General features: G+C 45.1%; 1 pseudogene; it reads right to left on the reverse strand.

Moving 5' to 3' along the window:
- Positions 1–562: 562 nt before the first annotated feature.
- On the reverse strand, positions 563–24,832 carry LOC103750458 (annotated as a pseudogene).
- Positions 24,833–26,752: the final 1,920 nt, after the last annotated feature.

Genomic DNA, 26,752 nt, shown 5'->3' on the forward strand with positions numbered 1-26,752 from the left:
TATGAAATGGATGTGCCAGTCACCAGTCACCGGAAAGCTGACGACTATCATTAACGGCAAGAGTACCAAAGGAAAGACTGCTTTAAAGCTCAGTTATATGAAATTGATTACTTCCTTATTAAAAGACCCCACTATTGTTTGTGTGGTACTGAGGATTGAACCAAAGGCTTCACACAATGATAGGCTTTACACAATGGCTTCACTCAGTGGGAGGCAAGCACTCTACCACTGAGCTATGCCCAAGACCCCCTTTTATTTTTTGAGACAGGGTCTCACTAATTGTCAGGTTGGTCTTAAACTTACTCTGTAGCTCAGGCAAGGCTTGACACTGTGATCCTTCTGCCGCAGCCTCCAGAGTAGCTGGAGTTACAGGTCTGTACCAGCAGAGCTGACCAAAATCTCTTCTTTAACCTTTCCTCTTCAACCTTGTTTTTCTTACTACAAACTTAAGCAAACTAGTCAAGGAAATTTTCCTCTTTATATAAGTATGAAAAATTTGGATAAGATATTAAGGTGCATGCTCCTATCTATGAACATTTTAATTTTTTATTGGCTTAAGCTTCTAAAAAGGAACACGTCCTACCATATTGTATGTATTTTTGAAACATACACATTCTGGTGTAGCAGCGGGTTCCACAGGGATAGGAGGAGGTCCTAGTGGTTCTAAAACTCTTGGCTCAGGGTCATCCATTGTAGAAGCTCATCAGAAGCTCATCTTGCAGCATTAACTCTAGGCTTCTTTTTATTTTATCCTAGTCTAGTCTTGCATTGAATACCATCCACCACAGCACAAAAACCAAAGTCTGGTGCCACAATGTTTCATATTGTTACGGTTTCCTTAAGGTCAAGGTAAACATGCTACATTTGTGCAAATTGGTACAAAGCTGACATAGGATTTATTTCTCCACATTTGTATTTCATTTTAAATTTTTTATTATTTTTAATATTTTATTATTTTTATTTTGTGTGTATGATTGTATTGCTCACTTGTAGGTAGGTGCATCAGTGTGCAATGCCTGTAGAGGTCTGAAGAGGGCATTGGATCTGCTGGAACTGGAGTTACGACGGTTGTTAGCCACCAAGTGGGTGCTGGGAATCAAACCCAGGTCCTCTGCAAGAATAGCTAGTGCTCTTAACTGCTGAGCCAGCTCCCCAGCCCCCTCATTACAAATTCTTGAGGTATTTCTTTTGGAGGACAGACAGGATTTGAAACAGGTGAAAGACCTTTGGAAAGCAATGACTCTAGGAAACCACCTGTCCCTTGTTAACCTTGGATGTCATATTCGACAGACTGCAAGTGTCTGAGGGATACCCTGCAGGCAAAGTTACTGTTTGATGGTTGAACTGGTAAATTCTTTTTCAGTATCTGAGCACAGCTAGGGACCCTGGAACTCTGAAATCAGTCATTGTTTCCAGAAGTTCCCCTCACCCCTGAGCAGGGCTGTCCTTCAGGAAATGGGGGCGGGGGCTGGAATTTGGCTCACAATCACCTGTAAATTGAGCTCCAGGGGATCCAACACCCAGTTCTGGTCTCTGTGGGCACTGGCATGCATGTGGAAAACACACATATACACATAAAAATTTCAAGTTGGGCATGGTATGGTGGTGCACAGCTTTAATTCTAGCGCTCAGGAGGAAAAGGCAGGCAGGTAGAGCTTTGTGAGATAGAGACCAGCCTGGTCTACATAATGAATTCCAGTTCAGCTGGGGCTTACAGAGACCATGTTTCAAAAAGACCAAAATAATAAATAAAAAATTAAAAATTCGTATGTTTTTAGCCATTTAGTACTTAGAGATTTACTGCATTTAGATTTCCTATTTTGCTATCTGTGTTGTGTTTGTGCTCTGTAATTTTCTGTTCTTCTTTAATATATATTATATATATACATACATATATATTTCCCAGATCCTTTTTAAAAAATATTTTGTTTACTATTTTTAGTTCTTGCATATGAGTGTATTGCCTGCATATATGTAAGTGCACCTGTGTTGTGCAGTGCCCGCAGAGGTCAAAGAGGGTTGTAGACCCTGAAACTGGAGTTATGGACAGTGGTTAGGCACCATGTGTTACTTGAATTGAACCCAGGTCCTTTGCCAGAGCATCCAGTGCTCATTACTGCTGAACCATCCCTCTAGCCCGATCTTTTTTGACTACATAAAATTTTACTAAAATTTAAAAATAATCCACTATATGTTGAACTTTGGCTATCTCTAATTTTATTCTTGAATGACTGGTCTAGAAGTTCTAACTTTCCTTTTCTTTTTGAGACAGGACCTTGCTGTGTACCTTTGACTGGCCCAGAGACTCCAGTTTCTGAGCCTCATGCCTCAGCTGCCCAAGTGCTGGGATTATAGGCCTGTACCACCATGCCTGGCTCGCCATCTAACTTTTATCATCTAGTCAGAGCCAATATTTTACACTTTCAAGTAGTTTTACCATCTGGAGGACTGTCTATTCTCATCTCATTAATGGCATAGGTTTCATAAATTGCTTCTGGTTACAATAAAAAGCCTAGCAGACAGCGTTATACATTTTGCTTTCAATAATCATAACATTTTAAAGAAGAGTAGCGAGCTTGCGACAAAAAATTCTGACGAAAAGTTCTTTTGGCTTTCCCTCATCTAAGAAATGGTTTTTTTTTTTCTCCTTTTTTCTTTATTCTTTTTACTGTATATGTGTACTGTATGCATATGTACATGTTTGTATGTGTGGAGGCCTGAGATTGACGTTGGGTGTCAATTCCTCAGCCACTTTCCACTGTCCTTTTTGAGACCAAGTCACTCACCAATTCAGCTAGGCTGCTGGCCAGTGAGCTCTGCGGCTATTTGTCTCTGACTCCCCAGTGCTGGGTTTACAGATGTGCCACCATGTCCCGATTTTTATGTGGGTGTGCAGGTCTTCATGTTTATGCATTAAGCTCTTTGACGGCTGAGCCATTGCCCCTGCCTCATAACTGACATCTGAGTCTCAGGTCATAACGTCCATTCATTTCGGCATATTCTTCTGGGTATTCAGTGGTCATCATTATCTAACATTTTCATACCCACCCAAAGAACTGAAGACCTGTTACTACTCACTATGCACCCCTGATTCCCTAGTCCCCCAGAAACTATCAGTCTTTTTCTGGTCTCTCTGAGCAGGCCTGTTCTGAACATTTCATAGGAATCATGCTGTCTTTTGTGCCTGGATTCTTTCACTTAGGAGAGTGTTTCTCAAGGTTTTCTCACGGAGTGTATGTCAGTATGACATGTTTTTCTATTTCTATAATTTTTATTGAATTTTTGTGAATTTCACACCTAAAATCGTCTCTATACCCCCTTCCCCTTGGCACCTCCCATAGCCCCCACTGGAGTTCATACATTCTGTCATTTGTGTCAAGGCCTATCATGTAATGTTAGTGTCCCCAGATGTCCCTCAGTGTAAGTTCATCCTCCATGGTTTAGTCAGCCTATCTAGAGCCTGTTCAAGAAGATCAGCTCTTCCTCACCCAGCAGTAATAAGCTGCCAATAATTCTTCAGCTAAGATTGAAGTCTGCTGTTTATTTCCACAGTTCTGTGCTGGGTTTTTTTTTTTTTTTTTTTGGTATTTTTGAGACAGGATTTGTCTGCCTAAGTTTGCATGGGTCTTGTGCATGCTGACACCATTGCTGTAGGCTTGTATAAGTGTCCCAGGTGCTTTTAGGACTAGTTCGGTATGGTCATGCATCTCCTCCCTGGCTCTTACAATCTTTCCGCCTCCTCTTCTGCAATGGTCCCTGAGCCCTGGGTGGGTGGACCTCAATATAGGAGTCCTGTCCAAGGATCCACACTCTACAGACTCTTACTCTCTGCATTTTGGCCATTTGTGGCTTTTTGTGTTCCTGGCCCTCTGTTGCATGAGGGAGCTTCATTGATGAGAATTGAAAGATGCATTAGTGTTCTGTTCATCCCTTGTTCCATGTTCCGTGAGTCTTAGAAGTAGAGGTTACATCCTAGATGTGCCACTTAGGCTTGGGCAATTCATAGAGAATCTCTGTGTGTGACCAGTGGTGTAACTCTGTAGTAATCTCTGTCTGTTGGAAAAGAAGCTACTTTGATGGGTGGTGACTGCGATACTTGTCTGTAAATTTAAGAATCTGTATTTTGCACATAGTAAGAGATTACATTTGTCTAGGGATATGAGAGCCTTGGGTTTTCCCTAAGATCTATGATTCTCCAGCTACGTGTATTTGGCTAGATTCCTGTACCAGACATGAGCTTCCTCCCACTGAGTGGGCTTTAAGTCCAGTTAGGTAGTTGTTAATTACCCCCAAGATAAAAGTGCCACTACTGCCCCAGTGTCGTTTGCTGTACTGGTCATCGATGTGGTTTTTATGCCTTGAAGCTAGGGCTGGACCGCTGATTGATGTACCAGCTTGTGTAGTGCTCTCCAGAGCTATGAGAGCCGGCCTTCAGAGGAGATGGCTTCCAGGTCAGTTCTAGTTCCACTGCTCCAAATCCTCTGCAGTATGAATTATTTTATGGGTAAACAGTATTCTGTTCATAGATACACCATGCATGTTTTGTTTATCTGTTCATTAATTGATACAAAATTTCCCTCATCTTTTTGTGAATAAAGCTTCATGGAGATTCATGTACAAATTCTTGTATGGCTTTCTGGTTTTACTTCTCTTTGTTATGTACGTTGGAGAGAAATCACTGGGCAATAAGACTTCGTTAAATATTTTAAGAAAGTCTAGAGTGATATAATTATTTTACATCCACACCAGAGTATATGAGGGTTCCAATTTGTCTGCATTCACAAATAGATGTTATTTGCTGCCTTTTTGGTTATAGCCACAATAAGGGATTTGAATGATACTTACTGTAGTTTTAGTTTACATTTTCCTAAAGTCTTCCAATGTTGAGAGTCCTTCTTGTGTACAATATGAGAATTTGCACATCTAAAGAGATGCCTGCTCGAATTCTTGTCCTTTTTTTTTTTTTTTGTCTTTTTGAGACAGGGTCTCCCTGTAGCCCCAGCTGTCTTGGAACTCACTATGTAGACCAGGCTAACCTTGAACTCACAGAGATCCGCCTGCCTCTGCCTCTCAAGTGCTGGGATTAAAGGTGTGCACTACCACACCCAGCACACGCCAGCATTTAATTTTTAAAAAATGATGGAGTTATAAGAGCTCTCTATATATTGATAGATTTATATTTGGTCATATTTTTGTCTTGTTTTTGAATCTGATATACCATGGACGTCCTCAAATTCATATGTTGAAATCCTAACCCCTAAAATGGTGCATTAGGAGGTGGGGGTTTGAGAAGTGGTGGAGATTGAACCCTCATGGATGGGGTTAGGGACATTATTGAAAAGACTCATGATAGATCCCTCATCCCTTTGACCATGTGAGCACACAGTAAAAAGTCCTGTGCATCTATGAGCATGCTGGCCTGTATTAGTCACTTAATCTGCTTCAGTCTTTGACTTTCCAGTTTCAAGATCAGTGAATGTTAAGTTGTTCTACAAACAGCCCAGGTTAAGGTAATTTTTGTTACACCAACCCAAGTAGGCTAGGACAAGGGAGTATTTGTCTCACTGAATGAGTCAGGAAGTGTTTGTTTTTTTTTAAGTTTTTCATTTGCTTACTTTTATTTTTATGTGTATGAGTGTTTTGCCTGCATGTATGTAAGTGCATGCGTGTCATGCCAATGCCCTCAGAGATCAGAAGAGGGTGTTGGATCCCCTGGAACTGCAGTTATGGTTGTTAGCCTTCATGTGGTGCTGAGAATCAAACCTGGGTCCTCAATAAAAGCAGCCAGTGTTCTTAACTGCTAATCCATTTCTCTAGCCCCTTCCTTTGTATTTTTTGGGGAGAAGATTTTTGTCAAAGACCTGGTGTTATTTTTTTGGAAGTGTTTAGAGGAATTCACCAATTAAGCCATATAGTCCCGGGCTTTTCTTTGTGTGACATCTTTTGAATATTAATTCAATTACCTATTTGAAGTAAGATCTTGCTAAAGGCATGCAAAATTTTCAACTTTTAATTTCAGACTTTTTGAGTCAATTTCAGTAGTTTGCATCCTTCCTAGGAATTTCCCCATCACCGAGGTCATCTAATTTGACATTACATTTCTGTAATGTCCCTTCTTTTAACTATGGTTTTACCGATTAGCATATTTTTCTCTCTTTGTTTTTTCCCTTGGTCAGTCTAGCTAAATGTTGGTTCATTTTACTCATTTTTCAAATAGCCAACTTTTGGTTTCATTGATTTTTCAGGGTTTTCTTTCTGCTCTGTTTTGTTGATCTCCACTGCCAGGTGGAATGGAAACATTGCCTGTTTCTTTCCTTCCGCCATTTTTGACGTTAGCATTTCTTAACAGGAGCTTTGGTGTTGATTTTAGGTATCCCTTCTTTTCAGGGTGGACATTACAGCTGTAGATTTCCCTTTGATGACTGCTTTTGCCACATCTTGCAAACTGTGATTCGGTCTCCCTGAGGCACCTTAGCATCACTCTGCACAGAAGCTTCTGGTACAAAAGGTCCAACACAGATCAGTAAAACACAAGAAAAATAAGCTTAAAGCCAGGCCAAAAAACCCTTTACATAATAATATAATAAAAATTTTATAATTCAATGCTCAGACTCTCCAAACAACATGTAAATAAATTATTAGAATTAAGAATATTTAGATGACTGGCTCTGAGATCAACATACCTCATATTGACTGATCTGTGGTAAATATATTTGAAAATATAGTATACAACAAGTACCAATCACATTAGCTGTATATAAACATAAAATATAAAGAGCCTAAGAATAAATCAAACAAGGCATGTGTATATTGTCTCTGTTGAGAAAATTATTATAGTTTACTGAGAGACACTAAAAATAGCTAAATAAGACCAGAGACATATACATGATTGGAGAGATCCAGTGGTTTAAAGGTGTTAAATATCTGGCAACTACATTCAACTAATACCTCAGGAGGATTTTTCTTGGAATTTGGAAAGTTGTTTCTAAAATTATTTAGCAGAGGAGTGTATGCCATTGTCACTGTAAGGAATGTGAACTTTAGTCATTCTGTACTCAAGGGTCATTTGCTCAAGACGTAGAGAGCCCTGGGAGAGAGTGAGGTCACCTCTTATGCTTATGTCTTATAGACAGTTGACCTAACTCGGTGTTCTGTGTCAGTGGAAGAGATTCTCCACCTCATTTAACTTCCACCATGGGAAGCCAGCTCTGCCTTCTACCAAGGCCAAGCACAGCAGGGAAGTCTCCAAATTCCTTTTGGTGTGCTAATAGGAAAAAAGATTTGAATACATTAGGCCTTGTCCAAAATGATATCCCTAGAGTCATATAAAATTGATGGGCCTCCAAAGGGTTAAAGTGAGAGGCACTGGACTCTGAGTATAAGAGTTATTCGAGATCAAAATAAGACACAAAAAGAGCTAGTGAGTGTTTCTAGGGACAAGGGAAGAGGGTAAGGTAAACACTTAGAATATTTGCTTATTAATTTTAATTTAAATTAAGTTTGTTTTTAAACTTATATCTAAAACAAAATGAAACATACTAGCAGGGTGCTATGTGATGTTTTAGTATATTTATATTTCATATAATGTTTAAATCTTCTTAAACACTGAGCACTTACAATGAAAACATTCAGAATCCTTTTTCTAGTTTATTGAGAAATACGGTAGAATGTTTAAGACGCTAGAAGACAGACAAGAAAAATTCTGTCTCTTCTCCAATTTCTCATTGTATTAGTCACTTTCTTGATGCTGTGACAAAACATGGTAACCAAGGCAAGTTACAAAAGGAAGGAAGAGTCTATTCAGCTTACGGTTCTGGAGGGTCAGAGTCCATCATGGTGGAGAGGCACGGCTGATGAGGTAGCCGGACAGAAAGCTGAAGAATCACATCTTCAAGCAGTCACAGGAAATAGGGAGAGACTGGAAATCCAGCAAGACTTAAGAACTCTCAAAGCCCACGCCAGTGACACACTTCCTCCAGCCACACCTCCTAAACATCCCCAAACAGCTCCTCCAACTGGAAACAAACTGTCCAAATACTTGGGAGTCTATGTGGGACACTGTCATTCAAACCACCACACTTGCCATTTGAACCATAACCAGGGCTTGGGTCACCTGTCAGTCTTTCGTGCAACTGTGTTTCTTGGCTTTCCTTTGAGTATTTTGTTTGTGTGAGTATTCCGTAATGGGTTGGCAGGACAGCTTCTTTCGTCTGTGTCCCCCACACTCCGTGCTGTCTTCAGATCAGAGAAGCAGCAGTTCCTAGAAAGACTGGCGCAGACAGCTGCAGCAAATGCCTCTCAGAGTTTTCTCTGGAGGACAGCAGTCCTGTTCATTTCCATCAGCGTCCATCTGAAGATTCCTCAGTAGCCTCAGATCCAACCCCCTAGGAAGACAGATGTCACTATACCTTCATCCACTGTAGGTAGAGATAAATTTCCAGTTTAGTATGCTTTGCACTGGGAAATGACAGAAGTTGGCCTTTTAATTCTTAGTAAATGAATGTCACGGATTAAGCTCTGCATCCATAGTATGATAGTAAAGGGTAAAACCAGCGCCCTCTGAAGGAAAGAATGCTTCACCTGAAGGGTGTTCTTATCAAAAGCCTCTGTTATCTGGGGAAATGAACTGGTTTCTCAGATTAGAAACTAGAAGTGGGAAACAAGGTTCAGGTAGCCAGAGGGGAACTGGTTTCTTCTTTGGTCTAGATTTAGGAGAAGGGTTGTGGAAATGTCTAGGAAGAGGCTCCCTGGCCTAGGAGTAAGACCAAGGGGATCCAGGTAAGAAGGTCAGTCTTTGAGGTTAGCTGATGGCAGTCTCTCTGGGATGGATGTGACATGCTGAAGGCGGATGAGCTCTGAGCATGAGTCCTGGTGGTAAAGGCGAACCTGAGGCTGTGCAGCCAGACCTCCTATTCCTTCAGTGCTCACTGCGTGGAAGTTCTCCACAGCTCGCTGAGCTCCAAGACTTCCCGGGGTGGGGTATGTTCCCTGTGAGCTGAAAGTATAGGGGGTGGCAGCGATTTGCAGCGAGCACGCTCTTGCCTCCCATGAACCACCCAGACTGAGCCTGGAGCATGCCCCATTGCTCTGTGCCTTCTCCAAACCAGGCTGCGGTGACCCCGCTGGTCCTCACTCCTGCTCCTTCCTTGGCACTCCACATTAAGGAGGCGTACAAACCCCGGTTCAAGGCAGGAGCTATGAGCCACGCAGCTACATTTTTTTTCAGAGACTCATGAAGCATAGTTTATTGGCTTCAAAAAACGAAAATGGTAAATGTTTACATGCTCATGGGTTTACTTTAATTCAAATATTATGTAGATGTATATAAATTATATTTAATGTGAGATGTAAATGAATTTTTAAATGATGTGGGGCGAGGATATTAAACAACTTAAAGCGCTCAGACTTGGCAGCATCTTAAAATAGCTCTGACCGGGTGGTAAGCAGCTTTGTTCCACCAGAGGGCGCACCAAGCAGGTCTTCGGATTCTATACCAGGATCCGCCCCTCCCAGGAGGGTCCCAGGACAGCCTCCCAGTTTCATCTCTAATTCTTCTACGCGCTGAGTTTAGGTTTTTCTGGCTTATAAATTTGAGTTAACGATGCCCATCTCAGAGATGAGGCATCTCTCTCCCGGAGGTGTTCAGGATTCTGGAGGAAGATGGGGTTCCTTAGGTAGGAGGGAGGCTGGAAGGCTCCTTGTCTCTGGGAGGCCTTAATAGAGAAAAGGAGGCTGCGGCAGGGACCGTTTTGCTGTAATCCAGATTTCCCTCACAGGACGAAGGAACGCAGGAGTGCGGCGCATTAAGGGAGTGAGTGGGAATGAGTTCCTGTGCTTTCCCATGGGGCTCCTCTTCTGGAGTGATCTTTCCTGAGGATTATTATTGCAAAATGCTGCAATAGAGGAGGCACAGCGACCTCCCTTTTGGAGTTGGAGAATGAGAGAAGGCAAAACCTGGAAAGTTTTAGGCAAGAGTTAGTCAACTCAATGTTGAAGTGTCAGTAGGATTTACTTTTTAGTAAGGTGTTTTAGTTTTCTAATTATAAAGTAATACATATTTGATAGGGGAAATTGAAAACTAAGAAAGATAAAAGCCCCTTTTCCCTCTTTTTAGCTACCCCATCATCTAGGGAGACCCACCGTGAACAGTTTGGTGTCATTGTTGGGGAAGATGTAAATCGGTGCAGCCATTACAGAAAAGCACTGTGGTTCCTTAACAGATATAAGAAACACAGTATGCCCCAGTAATCCAGCTACTGGGTGCATACCCCAAGGAAATGGAGTCGGTACTTTGAAGAGACGTCTGCACTTCCACGCACTGTTCCTGACAGCCAAGCTGCAGAATCGGCCTAAATGTCCATCAGCAGATGAGACTAAGAAAATGTGAGGCACGGGGGACTGCTACTCAGCCGTAACAGGATGAATTCCTGTTATTTGTGGCAACACGGATAAACCCCAACAGACCTGAAAGAGGACATGGTGTAACGTGAAGAATGAAGATGTCGAAAAGCAAGCATCGCATGATTTCATTTGTATGGGATGGGAAGAAGCTGCTCTCACCGCCCCCCCCCCTTAGGGGGAGAAGAGGGAGAGGCTGGTCAATGAGCACGAAGCTCCAGTCACCTGGGAGGAATGAGCACAGTTAGCTGTATCACATTGGATGTTCAGCAAGAAGAGAGAGTTGTAAGTGCTTCACTCTAAAGATGTAGTAAGCATTTAAGGCGATGGCTATGCTGAGTAGCATGTCTGAGCATTGCACAAGTATCAAAATGTTAGACTATTTTCCAAAACATGATGAATTTGTATAATTATGACTTGAAGATTAAAATGAAAGTTTTAAATGAAAAGTGGAATAACAATCTAGAATGACCTGGGAGACAGGGCCTCTGGGCATGCCTGTGGACTATCTTCATGATGTGAATTGACGAGGAAGTCCTGCCCAGTGTGGGTGGCACCAGTTCCTGGCTGGGATTCTGGACTGTGTAAGTGGAGAAAGGGAGCTGAGCCCTAGCATGCATCCAACCCTCTCTGCTTCCTGATGGTGGGTGTGATGTGACCAGCTGCTGCAAGCTACCGCTGTCTTGACTTTCCCATCATGATGGATCATACCTCTGGACTGTGTGTGAGTCACTCTTGGTTGCTTTTATCAGGATATTTTATCACACCAACAGGAAAAGAAAGTAAAACACTGCCCTTTCCGGTGTATATTTTTCCATTCTATGTTTTCTGCTGTTTCATTTTTTAAAATGTCTACTTCATATTTTATTAAATAAAGATGCTGGTATTTAGTTAACCAACCCCTTATATACTTGTAAATTATTTCCAGACATACATAAAAATGCTCTGATAACCATCTTTAGAGCCAAATTCTTCCAAAATATTCATATTTATTCCCTCATGGAATGCAAATGTATATAGTCTAGGATCATCTTAATTTATGTCTAATGTGATATGAAATTTTACACTTCCTGATAGTGGGATCGGAAAGGGTTTACAGGCAATGTATTTTGCATGCCTGCCTGTGTTACGAAGGAGTTCTTGTTGACTCCTGCCTCACCATTTGGCTATGAGGTCACACTTGTGGATGAAGTTCTATTTATTATTTTTATTTTATGTGTATGAGTGTTATGCCTGCATGTAGGTAAGTGCACCTGTGTTGTGCAATGCCTGTGAGGACAGAAGAGGCCGTCGGATCCCCTGGAACTGGAGTTACAGACAGTTGTTAGCAGCCGTGTGGGTGCTGGGATTCGAACCCAGGTCTTCTGCAAGAACAACCAGTGCTCTTAACGGCTGAGCCATCTCTCCAGCCCATGGAGAGATTTCTAAATGACCAGCTGTAGAAAGGGATAGAGCCACACAGACTCCAGACACCAGCAACGAGCCTTCAGGTTCATGTGTAGGCAGAGCTGATTGGAAGGGGACTGCCCACCGGATGTGGGAAGCATTTCCTTTTAGTCCTGTCTGCTTAGGAATGGCATGGGGTCTCAGAAGTGATAGCCAACCTGCCACTGGAGGGCTTCCATGAGGCCAAGTGACTCCTCTCAGAGTGTGCTGGATAAACTGGGTGAGCATCTGGACCTTTAAGACTGAAGATAAACAAGGTCGTATTGATTAGCTCATTTTACAATCCCGATATCCAGGAGCATGGGCCTTAATTAAGCCGTTATGCTGCCAGGGAGTCATGTCATATTACTGGTCCATAGTCAGTCACGTTTCCATTTACTTCTAGACCATGAGTTCCTACTGTCTAGTATTCCCCACATCCTGAGTCATCCATATTGTTTTCTGCCTCATTGAGAGGATGTCATCCATCAGAAGAGAGTCCCCACAGACTTTCCCAAGTATCTCTACACCTAGAGTGATCTGCAATCCTGCCCTTCTTTCAAAGGACACCATGGGAAACTTCCTGTGCTCTTAGACATTTCTTCCATATGTGCATGTGCTGGATAGCTTAGTTGTCAACTTGATACACCTGGATTGAGGGAGCCTTAATTGAGGAATTTCCTCCATTGGACTGACCTGAGGCCATGTCTGTGAGGCATTTTCTTGATTGTTGAGTGATGTAGGAGGGTTCAACCCACTGTGGGCGGTGCCACCCCTGGGCAGGTGGTCCTGTATTGTAGAGGAAAGCAGGCTGAGCGCAAGCCAGGAGAACAAGCCAGTAAGCAGCGTTCTTCCACGGTCTGCGCTCCAGGTTCCCGCCCTGAGTTCCTGCTTTGGCTTCTCTTGTCAATGGACTGTACTTGTAAGTCAAATAAACCCTTCCTCCCCAAGTTGGTATTGGTCAGAGTGATTTGTCACAGCAATTGAAGGCAAACTAGAAGAGTGCATCAGATCTTTTATTTGCTACTAGATTGTGAGCACCCCAGGTCAGAGTCTTGCCTTAATCAAGATTGTATCCTAAGTGATGTGCACAATGTGAGGCATGAGGTTGGTCTCCATTCCTTAATGCTTGCTAGGCTGAATTTCCTTTGGTCCTCCCTGCTCTTCTCCTAAGATGCCCTTAGTATTCTTGATCGAAATCTCTCTCTCTTTGTGGATGTATGTGAGTATCTGTGTATGTGTTCATATATGTGAATATAGGCACACACGTACCATAGCACACATGTAGAGGCCAGAGGACACACTCAGGTCTTGGTCCTCAACTTCCACTTTGTGACATGATCTTTTTTACGGTTTGTCACTCTGTTCGGCTGGCTAGCTGGGCTCCGAGCTTCCCTGGATTCTCCTGTCTCCAACTCCCATCTCACCGTAGGAACCCTGGGATTATAGACACATGCTGTCTCACTGGTTTTGGATGAGTTCTGGGGATTTGAACTTTGGTCCTCACATTTGCACAGCAAGTACTTTACCCACCAAGCCACCTTCCCAGGTCCCCTCCACATTCTAATGGGGATTAGGCATGAGTAAGTTTTGGAGGTTAGACCTTTTAAAATAGGGGTGGTGTTAATTTCATGGAATTGAAAGTAGGTCAGTTTTTTCTTTCCTACAAATTCCTGGGCTGGGAATGCTTTCTACTAGAGAGATTTTTTTCTGGCAATTGCCCATCCATCCTTAATAATGTATCTTGGAATTGGCATTAAGGTTTTTGAATTATTCAAATTGTCTGATTTTTTCCATCTCTCAGTGAAACTTTTCTGAACACTCTTGCTGCAGCTGTTGCATGCTGGTGGTATAGCTTAAGTTTTTGCCTCTGTCTTGGACAGGCCCTTAGCCACAGGCTATAAATCTGGGCCTCTCAAGACCATTATAGCAGTTTTAGAAGCTTTCTGGAGGGTTTTGTACTTCTGTTGAGAGACTTAAGTGGAATGAAGTCTGTGGGGATTTAAAGAGCTTGGAAGTCTTGCGTTTCCTCTGGATTCTGGCTGGTACCCTTTTACCCTGTATGCTGTTTTCCATAGCCTCTCCATCTTGCTCTGATCTGTGTCCTGAGGCACTTGTCCTTGGACCATATCAACTGGTCCTGCCTGGGTTCAGCCAATATTGACTGTGATGATTGGCTTTAATTGTCAACTTGACACAATTAGAATCTCCTGAAAAGTCTCGCCGAGGGATCCTCTACATTGGGTTGGCCTGTGGGCATGTCTCTGGGGATCATCTGGATTGCCTTAATTGATGTGGGAAGGTTCAGCCTGAGAGGTCCGGGGGGGCAGTTTCCTGGTTTGGGGCCCCAGACTGTATAAGGGTAGAAAAAGCCAGCTGGGTACCAAGCACGGATGCATCCAGTTCTCTCAGACTTACTCTGCTCTTTTTTTTTTTAATTTTATTAACTATTTACTTTATCACTTAATTATGCATATGTGTATGTATCTGTATGTGTGTGGGTGTTCAGGGAGGTCAGAAGACGTTGGTTACCCTGGAACTGGAGTTACTGGTGGTGTGAGTCACTGAACTGAACTTAGGTCCTCTGCAGGAGCAGCCAAGGGCTTTTCACTGCTGAGCCATCTCTCCAGCCCCCTCTCTGCTGTTGGCTATGGATGTCACATGTCACTGTCCCATAGCAGTGGACTGTAACCTAGAATTGTGAGCTAAAAGCCCCCTTTTTTCCCTAAGTTGCTTTTTGTCCAGATATTTTATCACAGCAATAGAGATGAGCCTGGAGCAGGGACCCTGGCCTTAGGGAATGTCTTCCCCACCTTTGCTTGGGAGTCAGTTTCTTAGGGTCTTACTCCTTTAGGCTTAAAGGTGGTAGCAGCTTGCCACATTGTCAGTCTCTCACTGCTTTAAGCTATTTGTTATTCTCTTAACCAAAATCATAAATATTTCTTTATTAAAAATTCCAAAGCCCACTAGAATAGGCATCCCCTGGTGGGTCCTGAAAGTGAACATTACAGCATGTGCACCTGCCTGAAGGATGGCCCCTTTCCTAACCTCTGAGCTCAGAGTTCTCATCAGATATGCCTGCCAAGACTTTTAGACTTAGACTCAGGACTATAGATCCCAAGGCTTGGAGACAGCCAGCTGCTTGGCTGTCACAGAGTGAGTGAGGGGGCCCTAACGCCTGTCCCGTGTTTTATGTTCTCACTAACTTGTGGACAGAAAAGACAAGAGGAGGGGTGGGAGCCGGGACTTTCATATGTGTATGGAGCATAAACCCAAGGGAAATGGAAGACTGTGGAAGGCAGAGCACAAAGCCTCTCGTGGCACCCTAGGGTGGAGAAGCTATTGGAGCCAGTGACTGAGAGCTGCAAATGTTCTTGGGGAACATCCTTGAGAACCCGTATCTTCTTGCAGAAGTGAGCTGGGTTTCCTATGACCCTCTTTTCCTATCTCCACGTTGTTTCTGGATCTCAACCCTCCTCTGCTCTGCCACATGGAGCAGCTCCTTCCTCCTCCGAGATTGAATCATCCTTGGGTTTTTCAGGAGCTAGGGCCTCTGTGTTTGGGATGTGAAAACCAGGAGAGATGGGCAAGAATCAAATAAAGAAGCACATGTCAGAGAGTAGTAGCTAGTATTCAAAGAGTGACTGGGAGCGCTCTCTCTAAGGCAGGAAGACCTCTCAGGGAGGCGGTGGGACCCGAGGTCCTAACAGGGAGAAAACCAGGCACAGTTTCATAAGCCAAAGAAATGGTTTGATTTTTTTTTTTTTTTTAATACAAGGATAAGAAGCTGTTGGAGAAGATAAGGTCTCATTCTCATTGTTAAAGGATAATTCAGGAGAAGATAAGGTCTCATTCTCATTGTTAAAGGATAATTCAGAGTGCCATGCGGCTAACAGAGGTCTGAGGGCAGAAACGGAGGTGAGAAGCCAGGCAGAGATCCTAAAGAGAGGATTTGAGGTGATGACATGGACCAGAATGGTGGAAAAAGAAGACAGGAAATAGAGGAGGGGTGAAGGGGCCAGTCTGAAGGCAGAGCAGACAGCTGGCTGGCTGCTTGGGGTATAGGAAGTGAGATGGTAGGATAAATCAGAATCAAATATGATTCAGGTTTTCTTCTGTCTGCTGGGGTGAGGTGGTGACATTTAATAACCTGTTTTGATTCAAAGTCACAAGCAGTTCCAGAACTGCCCAATCGTCCAGGTAGAGAATACCCCTCCCTGCCAGGCTCTCTACCCCCTTGCAGGCCCCCCAGTGCCAGTCCCCACTCTGTCAACTCTCAGGAGGCCCCACTCTTCCTGGACGAACCTTGTATATCTTGCATACATTTATACATTGTATATACTTGTAGACACTGTTCTCCAGGCCCTCATTTGAAATGTGTGTTTTATAATCCCACCCTGGCCCTTTTGCCCTTACTAATGTGCTCCCTTCTCTAAGTGGGCAGACAGGTCTCATGTCCCTGTTTCCTGCCTCCTCAAGCCACCCACCTTTTGCCCCTTTGTTTTCCAAAGTCTCCTTGTTTCTTACATTAGACAGAAAAATGCAAATTAAAACGACACTGAGATTCCATCTCACCTCAATCAGAATGGTTATCATCAAGAAAACAAGCAACAAATGCAGGTGAGACTACGCGAAGGCAGTGGTGGTAGGGAACCTTATATATTGTTAGTGGGAATGAAAATTTGGTCACTATGGAAGTCAGCATGGAGGTTCCTCAAAAATCTAAAAATAGGGGGCTGGAGAGATGGCTCAGCGATTAAGAGCACTGACTGCTCTTGCAGAGGACTCGGGTTCGATTCCTAGCTAACAGCCGTCTGTAACTCCAGTTACTGGGGATCCAATGCCCTTTTCTGACCTCCATGAACATTGCCTGACATGGGTGCACTTACATACATGCAGGTAATAAACTCATACACATAAAAATGAAAATAATAAAAGTGTTTTTTAAAAACCCTACAAATAGAGCTGCCATTTTCTCTGTCTGTGTCGCTTCTGGGTGTACACCCAAAGAAACTAAGTCAGCACACAACACAGGCACCTGCACACTGAGGGTTTTTGCTGTGCTGTTCACAATAGTTGGGCTATGAAACCAGCCTAGATGCCCCTGAAGTTTTTCCTTATTTAGCCATAAGGAAGAACTAAATCATGCCTTTGTAGGAAAATAGGTGGAATTGCAAATCATTGTGTCAAACAAAATATGCCAGACTCATAAAGGCATGTGTGGTGGTTTGCATGAGAATGTCCTCCATAGGCTTCAAGCATTTCAATATTTGGTTCTCAGTTCATGGTGCTGTTTGGGGTGGGTTATGGAAGAAGCAAGTCACTGGGGGTGGGCTTTGGGAGTATGTAGCTTGCCTACTTCTAGTCTGTCTTCCTGTTTCCTGTGCCTGCTTGAAGATATGAGTGCCTAGCTTCCTGCTCCAGCAACCTCCTGCCACATGGCCATACCTTCCCACTATGATGGACTCTTACCCCTCTGGAAACATAAGATAAATAAACTCTTCCTTCTGTAAGTTTTATCATCACAACAGAAAAATCGTTAATACAACATGCTTTCTCTCATTTTCAAAATCTAGAACAAAAATCAGACACAAAAGTTTAAGAGGAACCATTGAGAAGAGGATGAGGGTAGGGGTGTATAAAAGAGTAACTGCGGGCGGGGGTAAATGTGCTGGCAGGATACAGAGGAATCTTTCTGAATTAAAGGAACTGTGAAGGCTTGGGGAGGGCAGGACAGCCCTGGGGCTGGCAGCATCTGGGGTTTATGAGCCTGCTATCCTATGGCGTGCCAGTCAGGCAATTCGGAATGTAAATGCTTAGTAAGCACAGGGCATTTGTGATGGAGTAGGTGTTGGAGAGAAGCAAGACAGCGGACACAACTGCCCTCAGTGGCTGATCTCACAAAGGACTTTCCGGTGACCTTAACCAAGGATTTTCCCCTCTCATCAAGCCTCAGTTTCCCTATATGTCAAGTGGAGGGTTTGAGTTAGAACTTCATGACCAGACCCTGTGAACAAAAGTTTCCAGAAAAACTGCATCATCTTAAAACTGAATATTCTACGAAGTCTCACCAGCTGATTAGAATTTCAAGGAATGAAGAGAATTTGGAATGTTGCAGGTCCAGAGCCTAATCACCGTTTATCTTGGGCCATCTTTAGCCCACTCCTTGCCCACCTTTGTTTCTGACTTAGCATCCTGTGGCTAACAGATAAAAACCTTTGGAATGTAGTAACTTAGCAGGCCACCAGCTTCCACCAATCAAAAGGCTGAATGTCATCAGACAGCATCTGAGGCCTACAGCTGAGATTTCTCTTTTGCTGTATTGAGCTACTTAGTGTTCCCACCAATGTATTTGAAAAGTGTCTTGATTGATGACTTTTCTCTGTTCTGTTACTATAAAAACTTCATGAAACTGTTACCACATTAGCGCATGGAACTTGGGGTCATCGGAATCTGTGTTCCTAGGCCATGGTCACTCACATTTGGATCCAGAATAAACTGTCTCTTCTCCCCTTTGAGGTGAGAGTTATGTTTTTGTATCAGCAATCCTTTTCTCTAAGTGAGCTGGATCAGACTTATATAGGATGCTTGAAAATATGCCCCATGTGGCTCTTACAAATGATCAGAAACTGCTTTCCAAAACAAAGTATGGCAAAATAAGACTAACCTCTCACTCACAGTGTTCATCCAGGTTCCATGGTATAAATAAATACTCCCACAATGGCCAAGTGCAAGTTCAAGATACCAATGTGAAGTCTTTGTAGGAGGGTAAGGCATAAGGCAGAAGGCATGGGGAGGCTGGCAGGGAAGGAGAAAGAGAAAACATATATATGTATATGCAATAAAGATTGGAAATTCATCAGCACCAGGGCTAGGCATAATAAAACCAAACTTAAGAGAGAGAAAGTGTATGAAAAAGGCTCTCCCAGAGAAGACAAGTGTTATGTAAATTATCCTTTAAAGGACTGGCATGCTCAAGATTGGGCTCTATTAGAGCTCCTACCTTTGCCCAACTCTACTGCCCACTTTCATCCCTAGGAATGTCTTTCTCTTTGTTAATAAACTCTATTTCTATCACTCCACATGTACCCTTGGTCCCGTTCTTTATTTGGGGACACAAGAGCCTGGAAATCTCAACAGGTGCCCTCTGGACTCAGATCTGTACCTGTAACCAAATCTAGATACTCCCATATTAAGAAGAGAAGGGGTCGAGTGCGGACTCTAGATCAGCACTCACCTGCTGTCTTTGAACCTCCCAGGGCACCCTAGGTTTCAGAATTCTAGCATCCAGGACAAAAACTTCAGAGTCTTTGTATTTCTCCATTCTACTCAAATGACGTGTTCTCCACACTGGCACTGGGGTTTGAGAACATAGCCCTCCTGAAGGACTGCAGAGCAGCACAGCTGGAGAGATCGATGGGCTATTGCCCAAAGGAGTCAGTCCTGTATTCACCTCAACCTGTCTGGACTCTGAGGCCAGATGCACTTCCCCCTGTCCTCTGTGAGTGCTTGACCCACCATCCCTCCTGGAGGTAGGACAGCCTCTCAGTGTGTACATCTCAGGAGAGCTGCAGCTCTGGGCACCAGGCTCCTGGCCCATCACTCATCTCTGTGGGAGAGGCTGACACCAGGACCTTCTGGTCTGCTATCTCTGTCTACAGTACTGAGAGTCCATCTGGTCCTTGGCTATTTTTGTACAGGTTCCTTATCTTGATGACTTCTCTGTGCTGATGGAAGACAGGGTAGAAGATGTCATTTCTGTCTTGAGGTGTGCTAAAGCACAAAGGCCATTAGGCATCCCAGGGAAGACCTGCCAGCGTACAGCAGGGGTGGCACAGAAGCTGGCAGGATGGTTGGATAAGGAAAGACTAACTGTCCTCATGACTGTGAATCCTTTACTTAGAATTTAGGTTGGAAATTTAGATTTGACCTGGAAGGATACCTGACTGTATTAGCCATTTTTCTGTTGCTGTGATAGAAACACCATGACCAAGGGAACTTATAAAGGGAAGAGATTATTTAGCTTACGGTTCCAAAGAGGCCAGAGCCATCACAGTGAGAAGCATGGCGGCAAAAGTGGCTGGAGTTGGAACAGAAGCTAAATGCTCACATCTTCAAGCAGGCACAGGAAGCAGAGAGAGACTAGAGATCAGGCAAGGGTTAAGAACTCTCTAAGCCTGCACCCAGTGACATGTGTCTTTCAGCATGGCCACACCTACTAAGACCTCCCAAAACAGCGCCAACAGCTGGGGACAAAATGTCCAAATACTTGGAGTCTGTGGGGGACATTCTCATTCAAACCACCATACTGACTTTCGCTTATTCTTCCTGGAAGGCAGTGGATCTCAACTTAGGAATGTAAATGATTGGGCGGAGTCTTTTCTTTCATCCCCTGAATGACTGCACTTTCTTGTTTGTGGAGGTACTGTGGTTTGAATATGAAATGGCCCCCATGTGAACAAAAATGTTCCCAGAAAATCCTGCATCTTGGACTGAACTTCCTGCAAGGCACTTCAATGACTGTGGAAATGTTGCAAATCCAGAACTTTTGCACATTTTACCTACTGCCCTGTTTAGCCATAAACAACCACTTCTTGCTTACCTAGGTTTCTGACCTAACATTCTTGTGACTAACAAAATGTATTAACAAAAGAAACAGTTCCCACCAGTCAAAAGGCTAAGAATGCCATCAGACACCATCTGAGGCCCATAGCTGAGATTTCTCTTTTCCTGTATCTGCCTACTTACTGTTTCCACCAATGTGTTTGAAAAGTGTCTTGATTGATGACTTCTCTTTGTTCTGTTACTATAAAACTTCATGAAACTGTTACCACACTGGAACATGGTTTGAGAGAACCTGAATCTGCTTTCCCAGGTCATGGTCACTCATAGTTGACTCCAGAATAAACTATCTATTACCCTCTTTGGGTTGGAAGTTATGCGTACTTTTGTTTTAACCCCCATAAGCTCATGTATTTGAACACTTGGTCTCCTGCTGGTGGTGCTGTCTCAGAAGGTCTTGAAACCTTTGGGAGGTGTAGTCTTGCTGGAGGTTTCTAGGGGTGGGCCTTCAGGTTTTTTAACCTGCCCACATCTGCTTTCTGTTTTCTTTTCTTCCAAGGAGCTGAGGAATGCCAGCTGTACCTTCTTGTCATCATGTACCTGCTCCCATGCTGTAAGGTCCCACCACTACGCCTTTGGGGCCACAGAAAACTATACCCCTTCGAACTGTGAACGCATTCTCCCTTAATATGCTTCTTATTAGCCATTTGGTCATGTAACAAGAAAATGAGCTAATATTGAGAGTCACCTACTCCTCTCTCCAAACTGCCACAGGTGGTTGTCCCCAGGTTCTGGGCATCCTTTTTTGGAGATGCTTGGCAGAGGCCAGGGACCAGTAGTCTCCTGCTTGTAGATGCTACTAGTATGATGGGGAAACTTCAAGCAGTGCCCAAGTTCCTGAACTGCTGAGCTCTAGTGATGCTCCTTCATCTCTCTCCTCTCAGCTCTTTACGCCTAGGACTGTGCTGCCTGCCCTACATCACTGCTAAACCCTGGCTCTTCCCTACGAACTCTTTGGAGTATGACTCTGTACTAACTGATGCTGGTTCTGGTGGACCATGTGTGCCGTAGAGCCTCATCTGGGCCTGGAGGGCAGGACCCAAGATGTGTGGGTTGAGAGCTTTACCAGATCCTAGGTAGTATTCACTCAAAATCTCCAAGAGCTACTTTTCATGTGGTTTGTGACCAGATCAGAAGGATGCAGTGGCATGGCTGGGCCTTCTTTCAATGACCACATGGGAAATATAGGGAAAGCTGGAGTCTTGGGGTTTGGCTCTGGATCTGGCTGAGCAGATTATAAATCTGAAGTTTTTCCTCCATTTAGGTATAAACTTAGGCTTCCTGAGATGTCCTGTGAAACTGGGGGATCAAGGACAGGTCCTTTGGGAGAGAAAGGCTATATATGGAGTCAGGCTGAGGGAACCTTTGCCTGATAAAGCTCTGGGAGAGTCCCCAGGCACCTACTTTGGTTAGGTAACATAAGCTGTTAGTGTTGTGCCTGAGTGTGGTCTCTGTGTCTCCTGTGTGTATGAGCGTTCCCATGATACGTCTGTACCCTTTGTATCGGTAACTTTGCCTGTCACTGTGACTAAATACCTGAAGCAGTTTAAGGGACAAAGGACTTGTTTTGTCTCATGGTTTGAGGATACAGTCCACCATGGTGGGAAGGCATTGAGGATGGTATCGTTGGGAGTCTTCCCATCTCATCTCAGCAGACCAGGATGTAGAGAGATAGATCAGATTGGCTGAATGGGGTGCTGGTCCTAAGAACTATAATCCGTAGGACCCACCTCCAAAAACCCACTTCTCTAGCTAAGCCCCACCTCTTACAGGTTCCACAGTTTCCCCACATAGCATCACCAGCTGGAGATGAACTGTTCCAACACATGAGCCTGTGGGAGACAGTTCACAGTCAAATCACAACATGCTTTATGTCACCAGCTGTGAGGCTGGACAGATGATTTGAGCCGCCCAACATACAGTTTTCCTTGTCCATGTCATGGAAATAATAACTTCTGCAAATGGTTACTACAGTGCTCTCTTGGCCCACTCCTGGTGCTCATGCTATAGGCTATGATTACCAGATGCCTCATATGAGTTCCTGAACATTCCTTTGCCTCAGTTTCTTCATGTGTAAAATGGGGATGGTCCTGAAACTTAGTTCTAGGAGGATTGGAGAAATGAAGTACTTAGTTCCATGTGGTAGCCTTAGTATCTGAAATCTTACTCTCTTTTGGTATGTGAGTGTGCCTGGGGAAGGCTGAGTTTGTGAATGTTTCTGCTGCTGTGTATGTACAAATGTGCACATGTTTACATGGCCAGACAGGCCCTTTCTCTCTGGGTGGAGTTTACTGTTGGCCCAGGCCTGGGCTCCCTAGCCAGCTAAGGCCTGGATGGAATTTCCATTAAGAATTAAGCAAGGCAGCGCTTGGGAAACGAAGCAAACAGAGGGGAGAGGGGAGGAGGGGGAGACTGCTTCAACTCTGAGCTTCTGGGACAGCCTCAGTCCTGAGTGCAGGCTTTGCCTCACAGGCCTTCCCAGAGCCATGACCCAGAAGGATGGGTGAGGAGAGAGGAGCTGCTCCCAGAGGCCTGTGTAAGGACACCTGAAGTCACTGCAGCCCAGACCAGAGCCATGAGGCAGCCTCCAGGGGATGGAGAAGCCTCCAGCGAGGGTCCAGGCAACTGGAGCCTATGGAGGGGCCAAGAGTCCAGGAGGCTGTGCTATGCAGTAGGTATCTAGGAAGGGTGTGTATGTGTATATACATGCATATGCATGTGTGTGTATGTATGTGTTGTGAGCATGTGTATATATGAGTGTATACGAGTCTGCATGCATGTGTGCATGTATATGTGTATACATGTGTGTATACATGCCTTATGAGCATGTATATGTATGAGTGTATATGAGTGAGCATACATGTGTGTGCACATATATGTGTATGCATGTGAGTGTATATGTGTGTGTGTGTGTGTATGTGTTGGGTGGGGACCTTAATGACAAGGATCTCATGGGAATGTGTAGCAAATCAAGTCATTCTTCTTACGCTGAAATCCAGGTCCAGGATTGGGATTTAGAAACAAAAGACCTTTGAAGCTTTTTGCTAACATAGTCACTGCTCAAGGCCTAAGGCTCATTTCTGGCATGCTGAAAGCTGCCTTAGCTTCTTGTGTCATTTCACATCCCTGCACCTTCAGATTTTCAAAGCAGGTAGACATGGTTATGATTCCCCATTCATATATGGGAAGGCTAAAGCTCAGAGAGGTTGAGTGATGGGTCCAAGACACACAGCTAGAATGTAGCAGAGGGAGGAGGCCAAGCCAGGTTTCTTGGAGGACAGAGTCCAGGCTGTTTTCTATTCTGCAAACTGTCCATTTGAAGATGGTGCCATGCAGTGTTAACACCCAGCCAGTGCTGCCTGGAGCCTGCAGCCCTGTTCCCAAGGGAGGGAGGGAGACCCACTGAAATGTGTTGGAAGTTCTCCCACACAACATGGGGCTAAAGCCCTGCAGTCTGGACTCAAAGGTAGCTTCTCCTGGGGAATGAGTAGGCCACCTGCAGAGCCCTAAACCCTCAGAGAGCTGAGGCAGGCTAGTGGATGTCTAGGGCTGGGTGTGTACAAGCTCAGTGTCAGCCAGAGCCTGAAGCAAATAATAGGGGTAACTGACTAATTAGCTTGAAGTAGTAGAGGACTGACAGACACCGCGGAGAGGTGTCTGATCCAACTCTCTCTGAACATGCGTGAGCAAATAGACATTTGCACATGAAGGATTTGGACGACAGAGAAAACTCCCTGTCACTGAGAAGGTGTAGGCCCCAGGTCCAGGAAGAACTGTCCCTTCTTGGCCACCTACAAGCATAGGTAGAGACCCTCCAAGCCCTGGGGATTCATGGCAGGGTGGAGGCCTTGAATGGAATGACCTCGAAGCTTCCGTTCAGTCTAAGAATGCAGCATTCCTGAGTTTTTGGGTTGGAATCAGACTTCTGTGGACTTGGCCATCTGACACAGAGCCCGGGTGTGGGGTGGGGTGGGGTGGGGGTGGAGGTCTGATGTGTCCAAGTGGAAGGCAACACACTCTCCCCTCACACACACGCACACCCTTCATGTTTTGGCAGGTCTGTGATGTGGAGAGTGACTTAGTGGGTAACAAGTTCCAAAGGGAAGCACCTGCGGTGGATGAACCACTTCACATTCCTGGTCTTTGGGGCTGCTCAGCTGGGCTGCGCCTTCCACAGGGATGTGAACGGCTCCTAAATCGCTGCTTGTTTTCTTTAAGCGCCAGGGGAACCCATCCTTGCCTCACCGCACAGTCCTCTCCCATCTCCAGATGTTGGCATGCGGGCACATGTGTGCGCCCCCGCCTGGCGGGCCCTGGTGATGGCCCTGGTGATGGCCCGGCCCGGGGGGTGAGCCGGGTCTCTAATTAGCCCTGACCGCGTCCCCATTCCTGCGCTCCCACAGATGACAGCACGCCATCTCCGCCTTGGCCAGGAGCACCGAATAGCCCTCGCGCCCGGCAGAGCCTCGCAGGCCGCGGTGCCTGGCGCGGGACAGAGGCTTGGCAAGGATCGAGCCGCTGGGGAAGGGCCTAGGACTCGGGAGGGGCGGGGGGGGGGGGCGGCCGCGGGCGGCGCCAGCCCGGTGGCCACTTTGCGTCTGGCCTCTGGAGCTGCAGCTGCAAGCTGCCACCGCTGGCCTCTGCACGCACCAGCCCACTCCCTTGCAAGCTCAGAGTAAGTAAGCAGAGGGGATGACCACGTCCTCTGGCTGGGTCCAGGGGCTGGAGGTGCTAGCTTAGCTTGGGACAGAGCAGGGCTGTGACTTCTTAAGTTAGGTGTGATCCTGTCCCTGTGAGATTTTGTGAGTGTCCCTGGGAGGGAGTGTGTCTAGGCCAGGATGTCAGCATGTGGAATGTTCTAGTGTGTGTGTGTGTGTGTGTGTGTGTGTGTGTGTGTGTGTGTGTGTGTTGGGCCTGAAGCAGGCTCACAGGTGGCTGCTCTGTCCCTATGGCACACTGGTAGGTACTGGCCCTGTCAGTGGAAGTGAAGTGGGCCTATGTAAGGGGCAGGAAGGGTCAAAGCCTGCCAGTGCAGAAGGTAGATGAGGATGAGAGCCAGCTGGGGAGACAGAAGCTGGGGAAAAGGAACAATATCTGAACTCACACTTTCAAGGGTGACCTGACTTGTCCCCAGTTGGAGTGTGGTGCCTGTAGGTCAGGCAGTTTTGGTTTCTCAGGGCTTAAGCCACATGGGAGCTCAGAGTTCTCACCTAGCACTGGAGTGAATGGGACTCTGACTGATCTTACCCCACAGGGCAGGGGTAGAACTCCACTTCCACACCACAGGACAGGGGATACCTACATAAACCCTCACAATGCATTTACCCTCCCCAGCCTCCAACTGCTCATGTGGACACACATTTCTGCCTATATAGGCCTATCCTGAACGCACTTTCTCTGTGCAAACACTTCACACAGCTGTACACCCACAGCAAACAGCATGTATGTAATTTGTACCCACATTGTAAATGCATATGCAAAACCACAAGGTAGTACTCTGACCCTGACCCCTGCCTCTAGCCCTCCTAAACATAGGATACCTCTGAAAACGGGTCAGGAAACCTGGTCTCAGCAGGGGAAGACCTTCAGTCAGGGACTTGGCTGGGGATTAAAGCAGGGGGTGATATGATGCCTTTGGGGAGCCTAACTTAATTAGGACTGGGGCTGCCCATGGAGCCTAGCCACAGAGCACCCTTGGGCCTTAAGGTGTTGCTCTTTTAGAGATGAAGAGGCCAATCTCACAAAGAGAGATGAGCTATGCAAGGATGTGAGGTGAACCTTGGCATCTGTAACTAGCTTCAAGATCAAGTTCCTGCCTTGATTACCTCCTACTGTGGAAGTGCAGGGAGCCCTTGGGGCTGGGCTGAGGGTGATGTGGTGTGTAGGGCTGGACCCATTCCTTCCCTTCCTTGGTTTCAGCCTCCCTGCCTCCAGCTGCTTGGAGGACAGCCTTGTGTCATACCTCTCTCTCTTCCAGAGGTTATGTGGAGACCATTTGGGATGCCAGAAACAGTACTTTAGAACTGATTTGGGGTGCCCCTGAATAACGGGGCTGGTATCTATGATTATTATTGTTACTGTTTTATTACGCATTCTAGGCCCATTCTAATCACATATTTCTGTGAGATGTCCAAACTAAATGTGCTTCTTTGGTTGGGAAGTTAACAAGACCTAGTGATTGTGGCTTAGCCTAAGGGGAATCCATTATCCTTTGCAGTGAGGAATGATCCAAGTTCAATCATTTCTGCAGGGGGAAACTAGGGCCTATCTTTCCTTTGGCCCAATCTTAGATGTGACCCTTAAAGAT

Source organism: Nannospalax galili, unplaced genomic scaffold (assembly GCF_000622305.1).
Source record: "Nannospalax galili isolate Female #2095 unplaced genomic scaffold, S.galili_v1.0 scaffold44, whole genome shotgun sequence".
NCBI classification, from domain to species: Eukaryota; Metazoa; Chordata; class Mammalia; order Rodentia; family Spalacidae; genus Nannospalax; species Nannospalax galili.